Source organism: Magnolia sinica, chromosome 19 (assembly GCF_029962835.1).
Source record: "Magnolia sinica isolate HGM2019 chromosome 19, MsV1, whole genome shotgun sequence".
In the NCBI taxonomy this organism is placed as follows: domain Eukaryota; kingdom Viridiplantae; phylum Streptophyta; class Magnoliopsida; order Magnoliales; family Magnoliaceae; genus Magnolia; species Magnolia sinica.
In genome coordinates, this window is record NC_080591.1 from 63,855,995 (window position 1) to 63,874,921 (window position 18,927).

The 18,927-nt window shown below is 41.2% G+C and overlaps 1 protein-coding gene and 1 non-coding gene across 4 annotated transcripts in view; both read right to left on the bottom strand.

Annotated features, from left to right (window-relative positions):
• Nucleotides 1-18,927, bottom strand: part of LOC131235482 (probable 3-hydroxyisobutyryl-CoA hydrolase 2) — an 82,356-nt gene that overhangs the window by 15,392 nt on the left and 48,037 nt on the right. The window lies entirely within an intron of this gene.
• Nucleotides 10,572-10,678, bottom strand: LOC131235757 (small nucleolar RNA R71). The gene has a single exon (XR_009166279.1). It is a non-coding gene; the product is annotated as a small nucleolar RNA R71 (small nucleolar RNA).

An 18,927-nucleotide genomic window follows, 5' to 3' on the forward strand; every position in this document is an offset into this window, starting at 1 on the left:
CTTCACAAAATGTTAATGGAGGCAGCATCCCGCATCTCACAAAATGATGCTTGTGAAGAGCAACATCATCAGTTGATACAGGAACACACATGTTGTCATCATCATCAAGAATAGGATGCCCTTTGTGAATCCAATGATGGACAAGCTCCTTAAGAAAACTAGAAGACATGGGGTCACTTTCGTATGCTTTGTGCCAATTAGACATCCGTACACATTAACTACAGGTGAAACTCTTTATAAGCTAACTTACGAGACGGAAGAAATCTTACAAGTTCGAGTTAAAATCTCATGAAGAGTGAAGCCAAGGAAAGAAAATTTTGAATGGGGTTACAACAAGTATCGTCATATCTTTTAGACTGAAGTAGCAAGTTCAAAGATCACATGAAATGGCCCAAAGATCAGAAGAGTTCTTTTAGAAGGCACCTCTGACTCACCAACATGAAGGGGGAGGATCTTTTAGAGCCCATCAACGTCGACAACGGGCAACATTGTCTAACCATGTCAAGATTTACAATAGTAAAGCTAAAGTCAACTGACCAAAGATAGTCATCCTGAGAATCACTCCCTCTCATCCCCAAATAAGTGCTTCAATAAGAAGGGTCAAAGAACAAAGAGAGAGAGAGAGAGAGAGAGAGAGAGAGAGAGAGAAGAAATGAGGACAAAAGAAGAGCGCACAGTTTAAGATAGCAGAGAAAAGAATAAAAGAAATGAGGACAAAATAAGAGCATGCAGTCCACGAAGGTAAAAAATAAAGAAGAAAAAAGAAAGGAAAAGCAGAAAAAAAAAAAATTTTGACCCAAGAAGCCCATCCCCATTAACATCCCCTCAGGAAGATCTCAGCATGAGTCACTGGCTTTGCCATCTTGACTCAAGACAAGGAAGGAAGAGCTACCAATCGGCTGGCAAGGATGGAAGTATGATCCCTCAATCACTGTAGAAATCAAAGATAAAAAAGAAAAGAAGAAGAAAGCATGCCTAAACAAAATGGGTGAAGTGAAAACATGAAAGGCACTTCGAGTAAAAATAGTGGGCACACAGCAGACTTGGTAAAAACCTAAAAGGGCACCAAGGGTAAAATAACAATGCTGTTAAGGGGTGGGCAAGATCAAATACTTGGGACGTGGTGGAAACCTTAAAGGGTGTCACGGGCAAAAATGACAGGCAAGCTGGACGTATTGAAACCTGAAAGGGCGCTATGGGTAATATTGACAAGATAAAAGGAAAAAGAAAAAAAAGGTAGGTAAATGGAACATCCAAGGCAACACGAAAATTCAACAGATGCAAAGATGCCAGTCATGAGTCAAAAATTCTTTTAAGCTCTTGCCAAATCTTAGGGGCAAGATACCATTGCGCACTACCATAAAAGGATCGAGACCCTTGGTAAATAATTAGAAAATTGATTATGATATCCATATTTGTCAACGTTCTTATTCCTACATCTATGGGCATAACAACTATAAACCATGCATACACAGACAACATGCATACACAGACAACACTAAGCACAAAATTTTCAAAAGCTTTCTTTTCATTTCATCATATGTTTTCTTTATATGTATATGTCTTTCCTTTGCTTACAAAAAAAAAAATACAATGCTTTCCATGATTTTCATACTATACAAAAGCGAGTAAGGACGACCCAATAAATTCAAAAAACCAAGAAATAAACTCTCAATTCCCGTCAGAATCCCCAGAAAGAAAGTCTCTCCCCCCGATCCAATACTTTAATAATCTTGCAAAATTGCTCTCTCTCTCTCTCCTCATAGGTATTAAAGCTCATCAACCACAAAGTAATCTCACTTGCTCGCACAAGCCAATGTACAAAAATGGACGGTTAGCATGCTATGGCCAAAAAAATCATCATGTCAATCAAGAGAACACAAGAGCCAAACATGACGAGGAAAGTTCACATTTCCCAATAAAAACTAGCATCGATCGTGATTATCGATCCACGATCTGATGGACTAGATCATTTTCAAAAACTCTTCAAACTTCCCAATAAAAACCATCATTGTTCATGACCATCGATTCGCGATCCGATGGATTTGATCTTTTCTAAAAAGATTAAATACCAGTATCGATCTCGATCATAGATTCGCGATCCGATGGACTAGATTCTTTCGAAACTAGCATCAATTATGACAATCAATTCATTATCCAATGGACTAAATCTTTTCCAAAAAGCATAAATACCAGCATTAATTATGGTCGTCGATTCGCAATCCGATGGACTGGATTCTTTCAAAATCATCATCGACCACGATCGTCGATTGGCGATCTGGTGGACTGGATCTTTTAAAAAATCAAAAATGCTCGCGGCCGTTAACTCACGATCCAGTGGACTGGATTCTTTCAATAAAATCAGCATCAAACATGACTCTCAACTTACAATCTGATGGACTATATCATATTTCAAAAATGCAAAAATATTTCCCCAAAGAGAACAAACACAGTGGGATGATGGATCTGATCGATCATAGATAGGAATCTTGACCACAACATAGTAGGATGACGGATCCGATCCATTATAGATTATAATCTTGACCACAACATAGTGGGATAACAGATCTGATCGATCATAAATCATAATCATGACCACGACATAGTGGGATGATATATTCGATTGATCATAGATCAGAATCTTGACCACAACACAATGGGTCGATGAATCTGATTGATCATGGATTAGAATCTTGACCACAACACATTAGGACAATGGAATCGATTATAGATCAAATCTTGACCACAAACCAGTGGGATGATGGAATCTATCATGGATCGAAATCTTGACTACAAACTACGGGACGACGGATTCGATTAGTTCCAAATCAAAATCCTAACTGCCACCCATGGACAAATCTGCATCAAAAGCCAAAGTTGATCACAACCACCATTCCGGACCAGCCCCCAAGCAATCAACTCTGATTACCCTATGAGATGATAGAACAAATCAACCTTTGGATTCTGGATCATGACCACTAATCAAACGTACATCAAATGAACCATCCCTAGTAAATCTTAATCCCACTTGCGACAACCAAAACCCAAGAAATAAAATACAAAATCTTCAAAATCCATAATCCCTAACTAAGTTCATCATGACCACTATGCATGCACACGATCCATTGCATATTTTCAATAAAAATTGGCCTACTTCAAGTCCCATAGGCATCCCTAGTGGAGATGACCAACAACCAAACTCATTTTAAAATCATGTTATAATAAAAACCCCCACGGAGTATCACTCGCTGAGTGGGGTGACTTTCAAAACCATAAAACAATTTCAAAATAAAGCATCAGACTTTCGAGGCACTAAGAGATCTTTCATATATTTGGGTGGGATTCAACACAACATCAAATAAGATCCGATATCTTACAGTTTCTCTGGAGATTACCAGATCCAACTCCAATGTCGGCTCCATTATATCAAATGGTAATGCACACAAAAGATAATAGGTCAAGACTAATCAGAAGAAATAATCCAAATAGCAAAAAAAAATAAACTGTAACCTAAGTGTCAAAACTAGAAGTTGCATGGAAAGAGGTCACCTTCACATACCTAGGCATGGATGCTTGTGGAATTTGATCGAGTCGAAGTTGGCATAGTGAGTTCCTTGTAAGGCCGCAGAAAGCACGGGACAACTAATCACTTTAACAATTAAACAAAACAAGTACTCCTGGGGTGATCTGGGAAGCAAAGAATGATCTGGTACTGAGTTAGTATCCTCGTAAGGCCGCAAAAAGCGTAGGGGCCCTACTGTACCTTTTCAATGCTAGTATAAATTGAGAGTGAAAGGCTTACAATTAGGAGACCATGTAGGGACAATTGAAGCATTTTCCTCAAACTCTTGTGATATGTGGGAGTTATCTATTTCCAGACAATAGTTGACACAGACACAAAAGAAGGAAATGAATCCAGATTGCAATTCATGTGTAACTGTTAAAGGCGGGGTGTCAACTCGCTTTAGCATTCATTTGCATACAACCTTTGTTAAAGAGGGGCATCTATAGGCACCCCACCTCAGGCTGATAAGCTAATTGAGTTTGAATGGATGCGTATGTGCTAGGATGTTGAGCACACATAGGTTGTCAAATTTTGTAAGACAGAACCACTTCAAACAAGATCAAGCTCAAGATCGGTCTATGTACAAGAGAAGATCAAGCTCAAGGTCAGTTTATGTTCAAAAGAAGATCAAGCTCAAGGTCGGTCTATGTTCAAGAAAAGATCAAGCTCAAAGATCGGCTTATGTTTAAGAAAAGATCAAGCCAAAATTCAAGATAATGTCCGAGACAAAGTTGAAGCCAAAATCAGTAAGATATTTAATATATCTCAGGTGGTATAAACCCTAGAAAGACCCTAGTACTAGGCGCTTCTAAAAATTTTTAACCATATGTTTTTACATCTATTTTTGCCTAGAATTCGGCCAGCCTAACTTCTGGTTCGGCCAATGTCACGCCCCAAACTCGAAGACCGAACTCACAAAATTCCCGATCACCGAATCCGGTGCCGAAAGCCTCCTCAGTAACCTATTCTCGACCCTCAGCGCCTATACGGCAAATTCCGATCCTGGGATCCTACAAGGAGAATTTTTCAACTTACATTTATCTCGTAAGAAGCTTAACCACAAGTTTACCCAAATCACAAAAGAAACACCATCATCACATATCCACTAATATAAACAGTTGATTATAGTACTGAAGGGGAAATACATATATCAATAATCAAAGCTTCAGAAGACAGCTGCATGCTCCAAGCTCAACGCTGTTACGACTTAACGGCACCTACACGCATCTATCGTGCATAAGCTTATAGAAAGCTTAGAAGGTGGTGTAACAAGATAAGTGCCAAGCACACAAATATTAGCGTAAGAGGAATATTGGCAAGGCTAACGGTCATTCAATATCAGAGTATGCAATGCAGATCGATTATGCAATGTATAGTCATAGTGAGCCAAATATCAGATATCGAGGATGCAATACAATACGTAATTCTAAAGAGCTACGAATACCATCAGCCTCATCTAGGACATATACAAGGTCAGAGTAAGCAGAAATACTAACAAATCCATGAGTCGTACAATATCAGAGAATGCAATAAAGATCGGTTATGCAATGTAGGGTTGTGGTAAACCAAATGCTAAGTGCTGAGGATGTAATGCAATATACAGTGTGAATGAAATGCCCTAGCTGGAAGCGAAGTTGGGATGATAGTACGTAGCATCGCAGGTTATGGGGTCCATCACAAGGGACTTCTATCCAAACTAGTCCCATACCTAAATTTGGATAGCCAGATTCAATGTGGTAAACTCCTGATCACAGGTTAGTCACACGCCCCACACATAACAATTAGTTCCGCACCACCAGCCTGAGTGGATAGTGAATGAATGAATAAAATACTGAGTATGCAACTCCTACTCAATAAGTCTACATATCAGTACTGTACATCTTTGGGATCATCATCGGGGTCTAATACACTCTACACCAGATCGCTGCCCACTCGACGCATAACCATGCAAGTGGAAGAGACCTCACTATCGGCCTGGCCAGTAGTCGGCCAATGTCTACCTGACACATCAATAACAAACCCATTTACGAGCTAGTCAAACTCAGCCTAGTTATGCCCCCTACCCTCGGGCGGGTAAGGTCACACCCCCTTTCTGACCGACTACGATCAGTGGGAGCGCCGCCTACTGGTATTCGGCATTTGGGCGCTCTTGTTTTCCAGCCAGTCTCGATGTTGGAGCATCCTCTGGTACCAAGAAAGTTTACGGACTTTCACCTAGGGACATCTATAGCACCCCATGTAGAAAAAGATTTCCGGTGTCCAATCCTACCATCCACGATATGCCCGTGGAGGCTACGGCCCTAACGTCGGTAGGGCATACAGTAGTCATGTCACACAATGCGAGATGCATGAATCACACTATCAAATCATGCATCCTGGGCGCACCACGCACTCATCTAGGTAACTTCTCCTATCAGGGAGTCCTATAATAATCCGCCCAATGACATGTGCTATGATCAATCACTCCTCATATGATGCACATGGGCATGGATCGTGGAGTTATACTAAGCATGTTATATGATGATAATGTACTCTTAGCATATCAAGGATGGGCCTAGACGGCCTACTCACATCAAGAATGGGCCTAATGATCATCGGGGCTCAGCGGTTTGGGCTAGCCCACTAAGGGGAAGTGAGAATGGGCCTAACAATGGGCCCCAGTGAGAGTTATAATGTGGACATTTAACCATAAATGCTCTTAAAATATGGACATCAAACCATCATTGCTCCCAAGGCATGGCCCATCATAAACATCATTACATACATCATGGTGGAATCACACACATCACATCGGTTCTTATGTACATCGCTTTGGGCCTCACAAAAGGGCCTCACATACATCGCATTTGGCCTCACACAAGGGCCTCACATGCATCACATTGGGCCTTATACAAGGGCCTCATATACATTGCATTAGGTCACATCTAATAGGCCTCAAATATATCACAATGGGCCACATCCCATGGGCCTCGAATACATCACAATGGACCACATCTGTGGGTTTCTCATATGTCACATCGAGCCTCATCATATGGGCCAATATACATCACATCGGGCCTCTTACAATCACTATGGGCCACATACAATTACAATGGGCCACATATAATCACGATGGCCTCATACAATCACAATGGGCCTCACGCAATCACACAATGGGCCTCATACGATTACGATGGGCCTCATATACATCAAGTGGGCCCATCGTCCTAGTGGGACTATCTACACCATTCATCTATTTATAGAGATTATTTTAGAGCATTACCCAAAAAAGTGAATCATATCGAAAGATCATCTGGACCATACCACAAATAGTAGTGAAGATAATGATTTTCACTGTTTAGAATTCACAAGGCCACCATAACGTTTATTTTCCATCCAATCTGTTCATAAGGTCATAAAGGCCTAAATTAAGAGGAAAAATAAATTTCATATTGATCCAGAACTTCTGTGACCCCAAATGGTTGCAATGGTGGACATTCAATCCTCCACTGATACTTGTAGTGTGGTCCACCTAATAGGCAGATTTGCCCTATGACCCCAATTTTTGCCTGGATTTACAAACATAGTACTGTTTAACGGCCCGATTTAATCGTGTTTGTGATGCAGGGTGTATTCACGAGCATGGACTGAAAAGGGAGCTCAAAGCATGGATTTAATGCTCTGATGACACTAAAGGCAAGGGACACACTCGAGAGAACCAAGACTGAAGAATTTACATGCCAGGGATCCGAGAAAATCAAGTCATTCACGTTAAAGAGGCCCGAAATTGGTGAAGAATGCAAGATCACATAGTTCCCGCCATCTGATTGGCTCAAAACTGCATGCATGGCCTAAGGGCCATAAATTAACCATACATATCAAATTTCAGCCTTCAGATCATTGTAGAAGTGGCCCAACGGACATATCAGCCCACACATCAACAATTTAAGGCCCACCTGATGTTTGGATCTGCTTCAAGTTTGGGGTCAACGCTTAAAATGAGATGGGTAAGCAGATGGTCGGTGTGGATTTTATAGAAACATCAAGGGACCCACTTTATGTGACTGGCGTGTACACAGAGCACGTTCACTTGCATTACACCAGACCAATAACGCAGTCAAAACGGACGCTAACTGAGCCTGTTTCCCTCTCCAATTCGAATGCCTTCCAGCGCACAAACAGAGCTCGTGGGTGGGTGCAGTGGGCCACCATCTTGATTCGGCGGTCCAATCTGGACCGTCCATAAGAATTCTAAGGCGCATATCACCAAGACCTAGGTGGGGTTTTTCTTGAAAAAAACGTCGATCAGATTTTAACAATCCAAACGCAGGACGGACGGTAGGGAGAAAATTCGGTGGGCCACACTGAAATCAGCCCAAAACTGACCATTCCCAACCGGTTTTTTGAGGGGAGATTAATGGACGGTGTAGATTTCTCTTCTGACACCGATCATGAGCCCACTGCCTTACGCACGTTCGGGAAAACCGAAATTTACGGGAGATAGTGGGCCACGGTCATCAATACTTTGAGTGATCCAGACCGTCCAATGTGTCCACAGAGAGTCCAATACCCTAGCCAAGATCTCAGAATTGTCAGGTAGGTCGATATCACGCCGCAAAGACACTCCAAACGCAAGTCGTTTTGCATTTTTACTGCGCAGACGAACTCAGTTACGGAAACAAAGTGCGAAAGCTCTCCTGGTGCGGAAGGGAAACTTCGACCAAAGTTTTCAGGAGGGTCTTTTATAAAACAGAGAAGAGAAAGCATGGAGAGGGAGTTTTTTGGGCCGAGACGTGAAGTTTTAGGAGAAAAATGGGAAGACAAGGGTGGTTTTTTCTGCTGGACGTGGCTGAAGCACATCAGGGGAAGAAAAATAAAAAAAAAAAAAACAAAAGAGAAGGAAAGAAGAAACGGCTGGCACGTGGGAAAAGTGGCTGATTTGGTATTTTTCCCTGTTTATTCTTTTTTTCTTTTATTTTAATTTGTTTAAGAGATTCATCCACATCATGCCCATGTATGGCTAAACCTCTTAGCTAGGGCTAAGAGGTGAAGCTTATAGTCTGATGGGAGAAACTTTGCTTGTGCCTATTGTTTAGATGGACTGATATTGATTTTTGTTCAAATTAAAAAGAATACTTGCAGTTATTTTTAAGGGTTTGTTGTGACTGAAATTACAATGGATCTGCGATGATTTTGAGTATTTCTTTTTTACCTTTTGATGTTCATGACGTCAGGAAACCCTGTTGTTCACCATAGTCCCCTGGGCATGGTCGGATGGCGGAATCCTTCCTAACTTCCATGCATTGTTGATTGGTTGGTAATTAGTCTAATTTTGTTGTTTGATCTGTCTCCTGGGCATGGTTTGATGATGGAATCCATTTTAATTCATATACCTTTCATCTCTTGAAAACTAAATCAAAGGAAGTCTAGTTGATTTCCATGATTTTCGAAGCAGGCATAAGATCTCCCTGATCTCTACAAGTGGATCCTCTGAATTCCTAGTTTCCTTCCTCTGAATTCCTTAAAGTTTTAGATAATTATTCCACAATTATTCCTTAAAATTCTATTTGATTTAGATTTCATCTTAGGCTAGTTCTATTTCTACCTAGTTTCAGGAAACGTACAGGTATCAGTCCCTGTGGATTCGACCTCGGTCTTACCGAGTTTATTACTACATCACAACCCTACACTTGGGGTGTGAACAAGTTTTTGGCGCCGTTGCCGGGGACTGACGGTTACGATTCTCTGAAATTAATTGGTTTTAGGATTAGTTTAAGATTAGGATTTTACTAACCTTAGTTTTTTATTTATTTTTATTTGAGTTCAAAACTAACTTGTTTCCTGTTTTATAGGATCTTGACATAAGTTTCTCAATTGGTAATTCCTTCCTAATCTCTCTACTTTTTCCTATTTTTAGAATTAGGGTTTAAATTTTAGAAATTTTCTAATTCTAGTATCCTCCCTTCTGTAGGAAATAGTTTATTTTTAGAAATTAGGTTATTTCTTTCCCTTTTTAGAAATTAACTTTCTATTTTTATTTTTCTAACTTTCTAATTTTAATTCTTTTAAAATCTAATTTGTTTCCTAATTTATTTTTAGAATTTTTGTTTAAAAACTAACCTTCCTATTTTGTAGGCTTTTAAAATAGAAATTTTTAATTCGGTAAGCTCTTTCTCTACTTCCTATTTTTCAGTTCTCTTTCAGTAATTTACTTTCTAGTTTAGGACTTTCCTAATTCATTTTAGAAGTTTTCACTTTCTTTTAGAAATTAGTTTACTTCTACCTTTATTTTAAAGGATTGTTCCTCTTCTTTTAGAATCTAACTTATTTTGTTTTTATTTTTGCAAGTCCTTAACTTAGGGGCATCAATTTGGTAATTTCTTTCCAACTCTCTCTCTCCTTCTTTTTTGATTTTCTTTTCCTTTCTTAGGATTAGACTTTGAATTTGATTGAGGGCTGCGAGTGTTTCATGCCCAAGTGGGCCCGTGACAACACTCGACGTCTCTTGACTGAAGGAGGATTGGTTGAGGGGTTGACTATCCATTGCAGGACTAGACACCGCTCGAAATCCCCTGAGTTAACTGAAGTTATGGCTGAAGACCAACCTCCTCTACTTCCACCCAGGGTGGAGGATACCCAAGATGAAAATGAGGTGCAACAGGCACCCCTGCCTCGTACTTTACGAGATTATCTACAACCGGCGGGAGTGAGTACGCCCTCATGCATGATTTTTCCTGAAAACACAGGACAAATGGACATCAAGCTAGGAGTTATCCAACTCCTTCCCAAATTCCATGGACTTGAATCAGAAAGTCCATATTTACATTTGAAAGAGTTCGATGAGATTATAGCTACATTATGTTTTCCTAATGTATCTGAGGATACAATTAGGCTGAAACTCTTTCCTTTTTCCTTAAAAGAGAAAGCTAAGACGTGGTTACATTCACTGCGTCCTAGATCCATTGGCACATGGAACGACATGCAGAGGGAATTCATAAAAAAATTCTTCCCACATCATAAAACGATTACCCTCAGAAAAGCAATCATGAACTTTGCCCAAAAGGAAGATGAAACATTCTTCCAATGTTGAGAAAGGTTCAAAGATTTGGTCAATTCGTGCCCACAACACGGATTTGAAACGTGGCGCATTACAAATTTTTTCTATGATGGACTGACATCTTCCATGCGCCAAATGGTCGAGACAATGTGTAATGGAGAGTTCATTAATAAAGATGTCGACGAGGTATGGGACTACCTCGACAGTTTGGCTGAAAAAACACAATCTTGGGACTATTACCCAAAGTCGAACACCACGTCTAGGCCGACTCAATTAAAGGAGAAAGGTGGAATATATCTCTTGAAGGAAGAGGATGATCTCAAGTATAAAGTGACTACGCTCATAAGGAAAGTTGAGGCCATGGAAGGAAAGAAGGATAAGGTGAATGAAATTGTTTGCGGCATCTGTGATTGCAACATTCACACAACTGAAAACTGTCCTACAATACCCGCCTTTCGAGGAGTGTTGAATGAACAAGCCAATGCCGTAAATAATTATCAAAGACCTTTCTTGGACTTAACTCTAATACATAAAACCTGGCTGGAAAAATCATCCAAACTTTAGTTGGAGGAATAGACAAATGGCGACCCCTCCAGGTTTCTTCAATCAAAATCCAAATCAAGTGAAACGTCAAGAGGAACCGGTTCAAAATCCCATACAAGAGCCGGCTCCAGGCAATGCGGGAATTACAGATTTTATGCAAAGATAGATTCTCGTATGACGATTATAGAAAAGGGGATGCTTCTGCACAACCTCTCCCCAATCCTAAACCGCGATACGAGAATAATGATCCCGGCTCTTCAAATTAGATGGGGCATGCTAAATCCATCACCACTCTTAGGAGTGGGAAGATCATTGATAAAACTCTTCCGGTTAGGCCCGAAAAGCCTCAAGAACCGAAAGAGGACAACAATAATGAATCTAGTGAGGCCCCACAAAAATTAGAACCGAAACTTCTAGAGAAGCTAGTTGCTCCATTCCCCCAACGGTTGGTTTCACCAAAACCTCTCTCTAACTCTCAGGATATCCTAAAGGTGTTGAAACAAGTGAAAGTCAACATTTCTCTACTTGATGTCGTTAAACAGATACCTTCATATGCCAAATTTCTGAAAGACTTATGCACGACCAAAAGACAGAAAATTATTCAAAAGAAAATCTTCTTGATTGAGAAAGTGAGTGCCATCCTGAAGCAAGACGTACCGCAGAAATTCAAGGATCCCGATAGCCCAACCATTTCATGTGTAATCGGGAACCACCGAATTGATCACACACTTCTTGACTTAGGAGCGAGCGTCAATCGATTCCCTACTCGGTATACAAAGTGATTAGGTTTGGGTGAATTAAAACCCACCCTAACCACACTACAACTTCTTTGATCGCTCTGTTCGTATACTAAGAGGGATAATTGAGGATGTGTTAGTTCAGGTCGATAGATTTTACTACCTGTAGATTTTATCATCCTGGACACCGAACCCATCAATAACATGAGCACTCGATTCCTGTCATTCTTGGTCGCCCATTCCTTGCCACGTCAAATGCAATTATCAATTGCAGGAATGGTATCATGACTATGTCTTTTGGAAATTTGACATTGGAGTCAAACATTTTTTTCAATAACAGCAGCAACTCAGAGGATGATGACGATTTCCACGACATTAACATGATTGACTCTTTCGTGGAAGATACGACACCGCTGACCTTATCCTCCGATCATCTGGAGACGTGCCTGGCCCACTCCCATGATTTTGATGATGACATGATTAGGGAGACGTGCGCCTTGCTTGATACTGCACCGGTACTTGAAGTTAACCGGTGGAGGCCACAATTTGAAGAATTACCACAAACCGATGTAGTGCCTCTACCGTCTAACCTCAAGCCGCCGAAGCTTGACCTAAAACCTTTGCCCTCTGATTTGAAATATGCCTATTTAGGTCAAGATGAGACATACCCGGTGGTGATCTCTGCCCACCTGGAGAAAGAACAGGAGAGTATGCTCATAGCTACTCTCATTGAGCATAAAGGAGCCCTGGGATGGACGATAGCGGACCTCAAGGGAATCGATCCCTCGATTTGTACTCACCGTATATATCTTGAGGATAATGCAAAAACCGCTCGGCAACCACAACGTAGACTAAATCCAAACATGAAGGAAGTGGTTAAAGCCGAGGTTCTTAAACTATTGGACGTGGGTATTATATACCCTATATCCGATAGTCAATGGGTGAGTCCAACTCAAGTGGTCCCTAAGAAGTCCGGAATCACCATCGTAGCCAATGCTAATAATGAACTCGTGCCAACTAGAGTCACTCTTGGTTGGAGAATGTGCATTGACTACGGAAATTGAATATCGTCACGAGGAAAGACCACTTTCCTTTACCATTCATTGATCGGATCCTGTAAAGGTTAGCTGGTCATTCCTATTATAGTTTCCTTGACGGGTATTCGGGCTACAACTAGATAGAGATAGCCCCTGAAGACCAGGAAAAGACCACATTTACATGTCCCTACGGCACCTTTGCCTATCGAAGGATGCCATTCGGACTATGTAATGCCCCGCCACCTTTCAACGATGTATGCTTAGTATCTTTTTGATATGGTAGGGCAATATCGGAGGTCTTCATAGACGATTTCTCTGTTTACGGTCCATCTTTCAAGTGCTAGGAAAGTCTTAAATGTGTGCTGTTGAAAAGATGTGAAGAGAAGAACACAGTACTTAATTGGGAGAAGTGCATTTCATGGTTCGAAGGGAATTGTCCTTGGGCATATCATCTCGTCAAGGGAATCGAGGTAGATAAGGCAAAAATTGATCTTATCTCTAACCTACCTCCACCCAAGAACATCAAAGACGTGCGATCCTTCTTAGGACACGCAGGATTTTACTGAGCGATTCATAAAGGACTTTAGTCTCCTATCTCGTCCTTTATGTACTCTTCTTCAAAAGGATGCTCCGTGCGAGTAGACTGAGCAGTGCCAGGAAGCTTTCACCAAGCTTAAGGGCACGTTAACCACTGCACCTATCATGCAGCCACCCGACTGGAGCCTTCCTTTTGAACTTATGTGCGACGCTTCTGATTATGCTCTTGGGGCGGTCCTAGGCCAGAGAAAAGATAAGAGGCCCTACGTCATTCATTACGCGAGTAGGACTTTAAATCCTGCCCAAGTGAACTACTCGACTACGGAAAAGGAACTCTTAGCCGTAGTGTTCGCCTTGGATAAATTTAGGTCCTACCTGATCGGATCCAAGATCATTATCTATACAGATCATGCGGCACTGAAGTATCTTCTTTCTAAGAATGATTCTAAGCCCCGCTTGATACGATGGATCCTTCTACTCCAAGAATTCGATTTGGAAATTAAAGATAAAAAGGGAGTAGAAAACGTTGTGGCCGATCACCTTTCTCGCCTTAATACCTCTGATTCCCTTGAGACGCCCCATATCAACGACATGTTCCCTGATGAACAACTGTTCAGAGTCTCCCATTCACCTTGGTTCGCTGATATTGCTAATTATCTTGCTACAGGTGCCATACCGACACAGTGGACTGCGCAAGATAAGAAGAAATTTTTCACCGAGGTGCACAAAATCTTCTAAGATAATCAATATTTGTTTAAATATTACCCAGACCAAATCTTAAGAAGATGTGTCTCAAACAATGAGCATCAGAGTGTCATCTCCTTCTGTCACTCTCAGGCTGTGGTGGTCACTTTTCTGCTAAAAAGACCATGGCCAAAATTCTGTAGTGCAGCTTTTATTAGCCCACGATGTTCAGGGACACTCATGAGTTTTGCAATGCTTGTGAACGTTGCCAAAAATTGGTAGCATTTTTCTATTAAAATATGATGCCCTTGAACCTCATTCTTATCGTAGAAGCATTTGATTGTTGGGGCATCGATTTCATGAGACCATTCCCCCAATCGTTTGGAAATCTGTATATTTTGCTCGCCGTGGATTATGTCACTAAATGGGTCGAAGCGATTCCGTGTCGAAAGAATGACCATCGCACGGTCATTAAATTCCTAAAAGAAAACATCCTTTCTCGATTCGGAACGCCTCGAGCCATCATTAGTGATGGGGGCTCACACTTTTGTAATAGACCATTCAAGAGCTTAATGAAGAAATATGGTATCTCTCATAAGGTGAGCACCCCATACCATCCACAGACAAGTGGACAAGCTGAGATTTCCAATAGGGAGATCAAACACATTTTGGAGAAAACGGTTAACCCAGATCGTAAGGATTGGTCAATCCGATTGACCGATGCCTTATGGGCATACCGTACTGCCTTTAAAACCCCTATTGGAATGTCTCCCTTTAGACTTGTCTATGGGAAGGCTTGTCACTTGCCTGTGGAGCTGGAACATAAAGCGTACTGGGCGATCAAAAATCTTAATTTCAATCTAGACAACGCTGGCTCGCTACGCAAACTTCAATTGAATGAACTTGAGGAAATCCGGAATGATGCGTACGATAATTCGAGAATTTACAAGGACAAGATGAAAGCACTTAATGACCAACACATTTTGCGAAAATCATTCACGCCTGGTCAGAAGGTCCTTTTGTACAATTCTCGATTACATCTCTTTCCGGGTAAGCTTCGATCTCGTTGGACCAGCCCTTACATTGTTGCCACTGTTTTTCCGCATGGGGCCGTTGAGATAAGAGATCCCGACAATGGTAAGGAGTTTAAAGTCAATGGACAACGATTGAAACCATTTGTCAAGAAATTTGATTCGAGAGGACATGTCCATGCCCCGATTGCTCCTGTTTACCAAGATTGATCTCCTAGTCCGATGGAGGTACAAGTAAGTTTATCGCTTTCATAGGATTAGGGTAGTTGCTTTATTTGTCTGGTGAAGACGGTAAACTTAGCGCTCTGGGGAGGCAGCCCGACTCTTCATTTCATTTCGTTTATATCATTAGCTAGTTCAATGTTTGTGGGTAACATTATCAGTAAACCCTCACGAGACTACAACTCGTCCACTAGGGGTAACCTAGGGGTTTAAAGGCTTGTTGCATACGCTAAATGCAATCGAGAGCACCTACGAAAGTGGTGTAGGTAGGATTTCATTTTTGTTATTTTTATTTTATTTTTGTTGGTGTCTCTCTTGTGCTGACCCGCTCTTACGTAGATATCCTTGGAAAGCCTCTTGATTCTTTCGTCCAGGTACTATCTTTCCATCACTCCTATTTTTCCGTTGTCTCATGTGCATTGCATGTCTATTTCTTTTACATTGAGGACAATGTAGATTTTTGGTTGGGGGTGGGAGATTAGGTTTCCTAATCAGTGTTTTCTTGGTCTTGAGCAAAAGTTGTGAAAATTTTTAATTTTTCAGGATTTCTGATGAAGTCGAAGTGATTTTGACGGCCAGCTAGGGCACTTGAAATTTCAAGATGCGTGATGTTGGTACTTTATGACTCTTGGATTCAGTTATCTATTAAATTTCACAGCTAAGTTTGAATTATTAATCCATTATTAGAATTTGTAAACATTGATTGAGTCATGAATTCGCAGGACACATCTCGCTTGCATATTAAGGTTTTAGTTCGATATTAAAGGATTAACTTGGTAATCACTAAACATGAAAGGAACCAACTTGAGAAATCGAATGGATTGGGCGAACAGTCTTTACCATAGGTTTGCTCCCTATAGGTGAGGATTCGATTCCCCATGAATGATATGTGAAAAAGTTGGGTGTACAGTCTTTACCTTAGGTTTGCTCCCTATAGGTGAGGATCTGATCCCTCTTCTTGGCGTTACTTCTAATGAAAAAGTCAAAAATTAAAAGAATAAAAAGATAATGTGTAGAGAAGTGAATTTTAATGTTGATAATTCGAGATTAGACTATGCATCCATGGAATTCAATGTTTAGAATTATTCTAATTGATGAACTAATACTTTGAACTTGATTATGAAGTTTACTATGAGCTTGATTTCAGGAGAAAGTAATGCCAACATTCATGAATCTTAGAATTCGAGTATCTGAATTGTTTTTCATAAATCTCTTGAGTTTGTAGAAATTATCCTGTAATTCTCAATTTATTTTTCGCATACCTTGCTCAGGATTAGCAAGATGCTGGTTGGGGGTTGTGTTGAGGGTCGAATATTGCATATCATACCCTAGTTGTTGCCAGGATTTACAAACATAGTACTGTTTAACGGCCCGATTTAATCGTGTTTGTGATGCAGGGTGTATTCACGAGCATGGACTGAAAAGGGAGCTCAAAGCATGGATTTAATGCTCTGATGACACTAAAGGCAAGGGACACACTCGAGAGAACCAAGACTGAAGAATTTACATGCCAGGGATCCGAGAAAATCAAGTCATTCACGTTAAAGAGGCCCGAAATTGGTGAAGAATGCAAGATCACATAGTTCCCGCCATCTGATTGGCTCAAAACTGCATGCATGGCCTAAGGGCCATGAATTAACCGTACATATCAAAATTTAGCCCTCAGATCATTGTAGAAGTGGCCCAACGGACATATCAGCCCACACATCAACAATTTAAGGCCCACCTGATGTTTGGATCTGCTTCAAGTTTGGGGTCAACGCTTAAAATGAGATGGGTAAGCAGATGGTCGGTGTGGATTTTGTAGAAACATCAAGGTATGTACTTTATGTAGCGGGTGTGCACACATAGCAGTCTCACCTACGGCACACCTGACCATACCACGGTCAAAAACGGGCGCTGACCGAGCTCCCCCTCTCCCTCTCCAATCCGAATGCCTTCCAGCGCACAAACAGAGCTCGTGGGTGGGTGCAGTGGGCCACCATCTTGATTCGGCGGTCCAATCTGGACCGTCCATAAGAATTCTACGGCCCATATCACCAAGACCTAGGTGGGGTTTTTCTTGAAAAAAACGTGGATCAGATTTTAACAGTCCAAACGCAGGATGGACGGTAGGGAGAAAAATTCGGTGGGCCACACCGAAATCAGCCTAAAACTGACCAGTCCTAACCGGTTTTTCGAGGGGAGATTAATGGACGGCGTAGATTTCTCTTCTGACACCGATAATGGGCCCCACCGAGAGTCCAGCGGCAATCCGTCCGCAGGCCCTGTTCACCGCGCGACCGGCCGCTGTTGGGCCGTTGTGCGATCACGCTCGTGGTCGAATATGTGATCCGGACCGTCCAATGTGTCCACAGGGAATCCAATACCCTAGCCAAGATTTCAGAATTGTTAGGTAGGTCGATATCACGCCGCAAAGACACTCCAAACGCAAGTCGTTTTGCATTTTTACTGCGCATACGAGAATCTGTTGCGGAAACAAAGTGCGAAAGCCCTCCTGGTGCGGAAGGGAAACTTCGACCGAAGTGTTCAGGAGGGTCTTCTATAAAACAGAGAAGAGAAAGCATGGAAAGGCAGTTTTTTTGGATCGGTGTGAGGGAACGAGAGAGAGGTGCTCGGTTTGAGGGAAAAACGGAAGCAAAAGGCAGGGCGTTTTCTGCTGTAACGGAGGAAGGCTGCTGCACATCAGGGGAAGAAAAAGAAAAAAAAACAAAAGAGAAGGAAAGAAGAAACGGCTGGCACGTGGGAAAAGTGGCTGATTTGGTATTTTTCCCTGTTTATTCTTTTTTTCTTTTATTTTAATTTGTTTAAGAGATTCATCCACATCATGCCAATGTGTGGCTAAACCTCTTAGCTAGGGCTAAGAGGTGAAGCTTGTAGTCTGATGGGAGAAACTTTGCTGGTGCCTATTGTTTAGATGGACTGATATTGATTTTTGTTCAAATTAAAAAGGGTACTTTCAGTTATTTTTAAAGGTTTGTTGTGACTGAAATTACAATGGATCTACGATGATTTTGAGTATTTCTTTCTTCCTTTTGATGCTCATGACGTCAGGAAACCCTGTTATTCACCATAGTCCCATGGGCATGGTCGAATGGCGGAATCCTTCCTAACTTTCATGCATTGTTGATTGGTTGGTAATTAGTCTAATTCTGTTGTTTGCTCTGTCTCCTGGGCATGGTTAGATGATGGAATCCATTCTAATTCATATACCTTTCATCTCTTGAAAACTAAATCAAAGGAAGTCTAGTTGATTTCCATGATTTTCGAAGCAGGCATAAGATCTCCCTGATCCCTACAAGTGGATCCTCTGAATCCCTAGTTTTCCTTCCTCTGAATTCCTTAAGTTTTAGATAATTATTCCGCAACTATTCCCTAAATTCTATTTGATTTAGATTGCATCTTAGGCTAGTCCTATTTCTATCTAGTTTCGGGAAACGTACAGGTTCAATCCCTGTGGATTCGACCTCGGTCTTACCGAGTTTATTACTACATCACAACCCTATACTTGGGGAGTGAGCAGTTAGCTTATGGC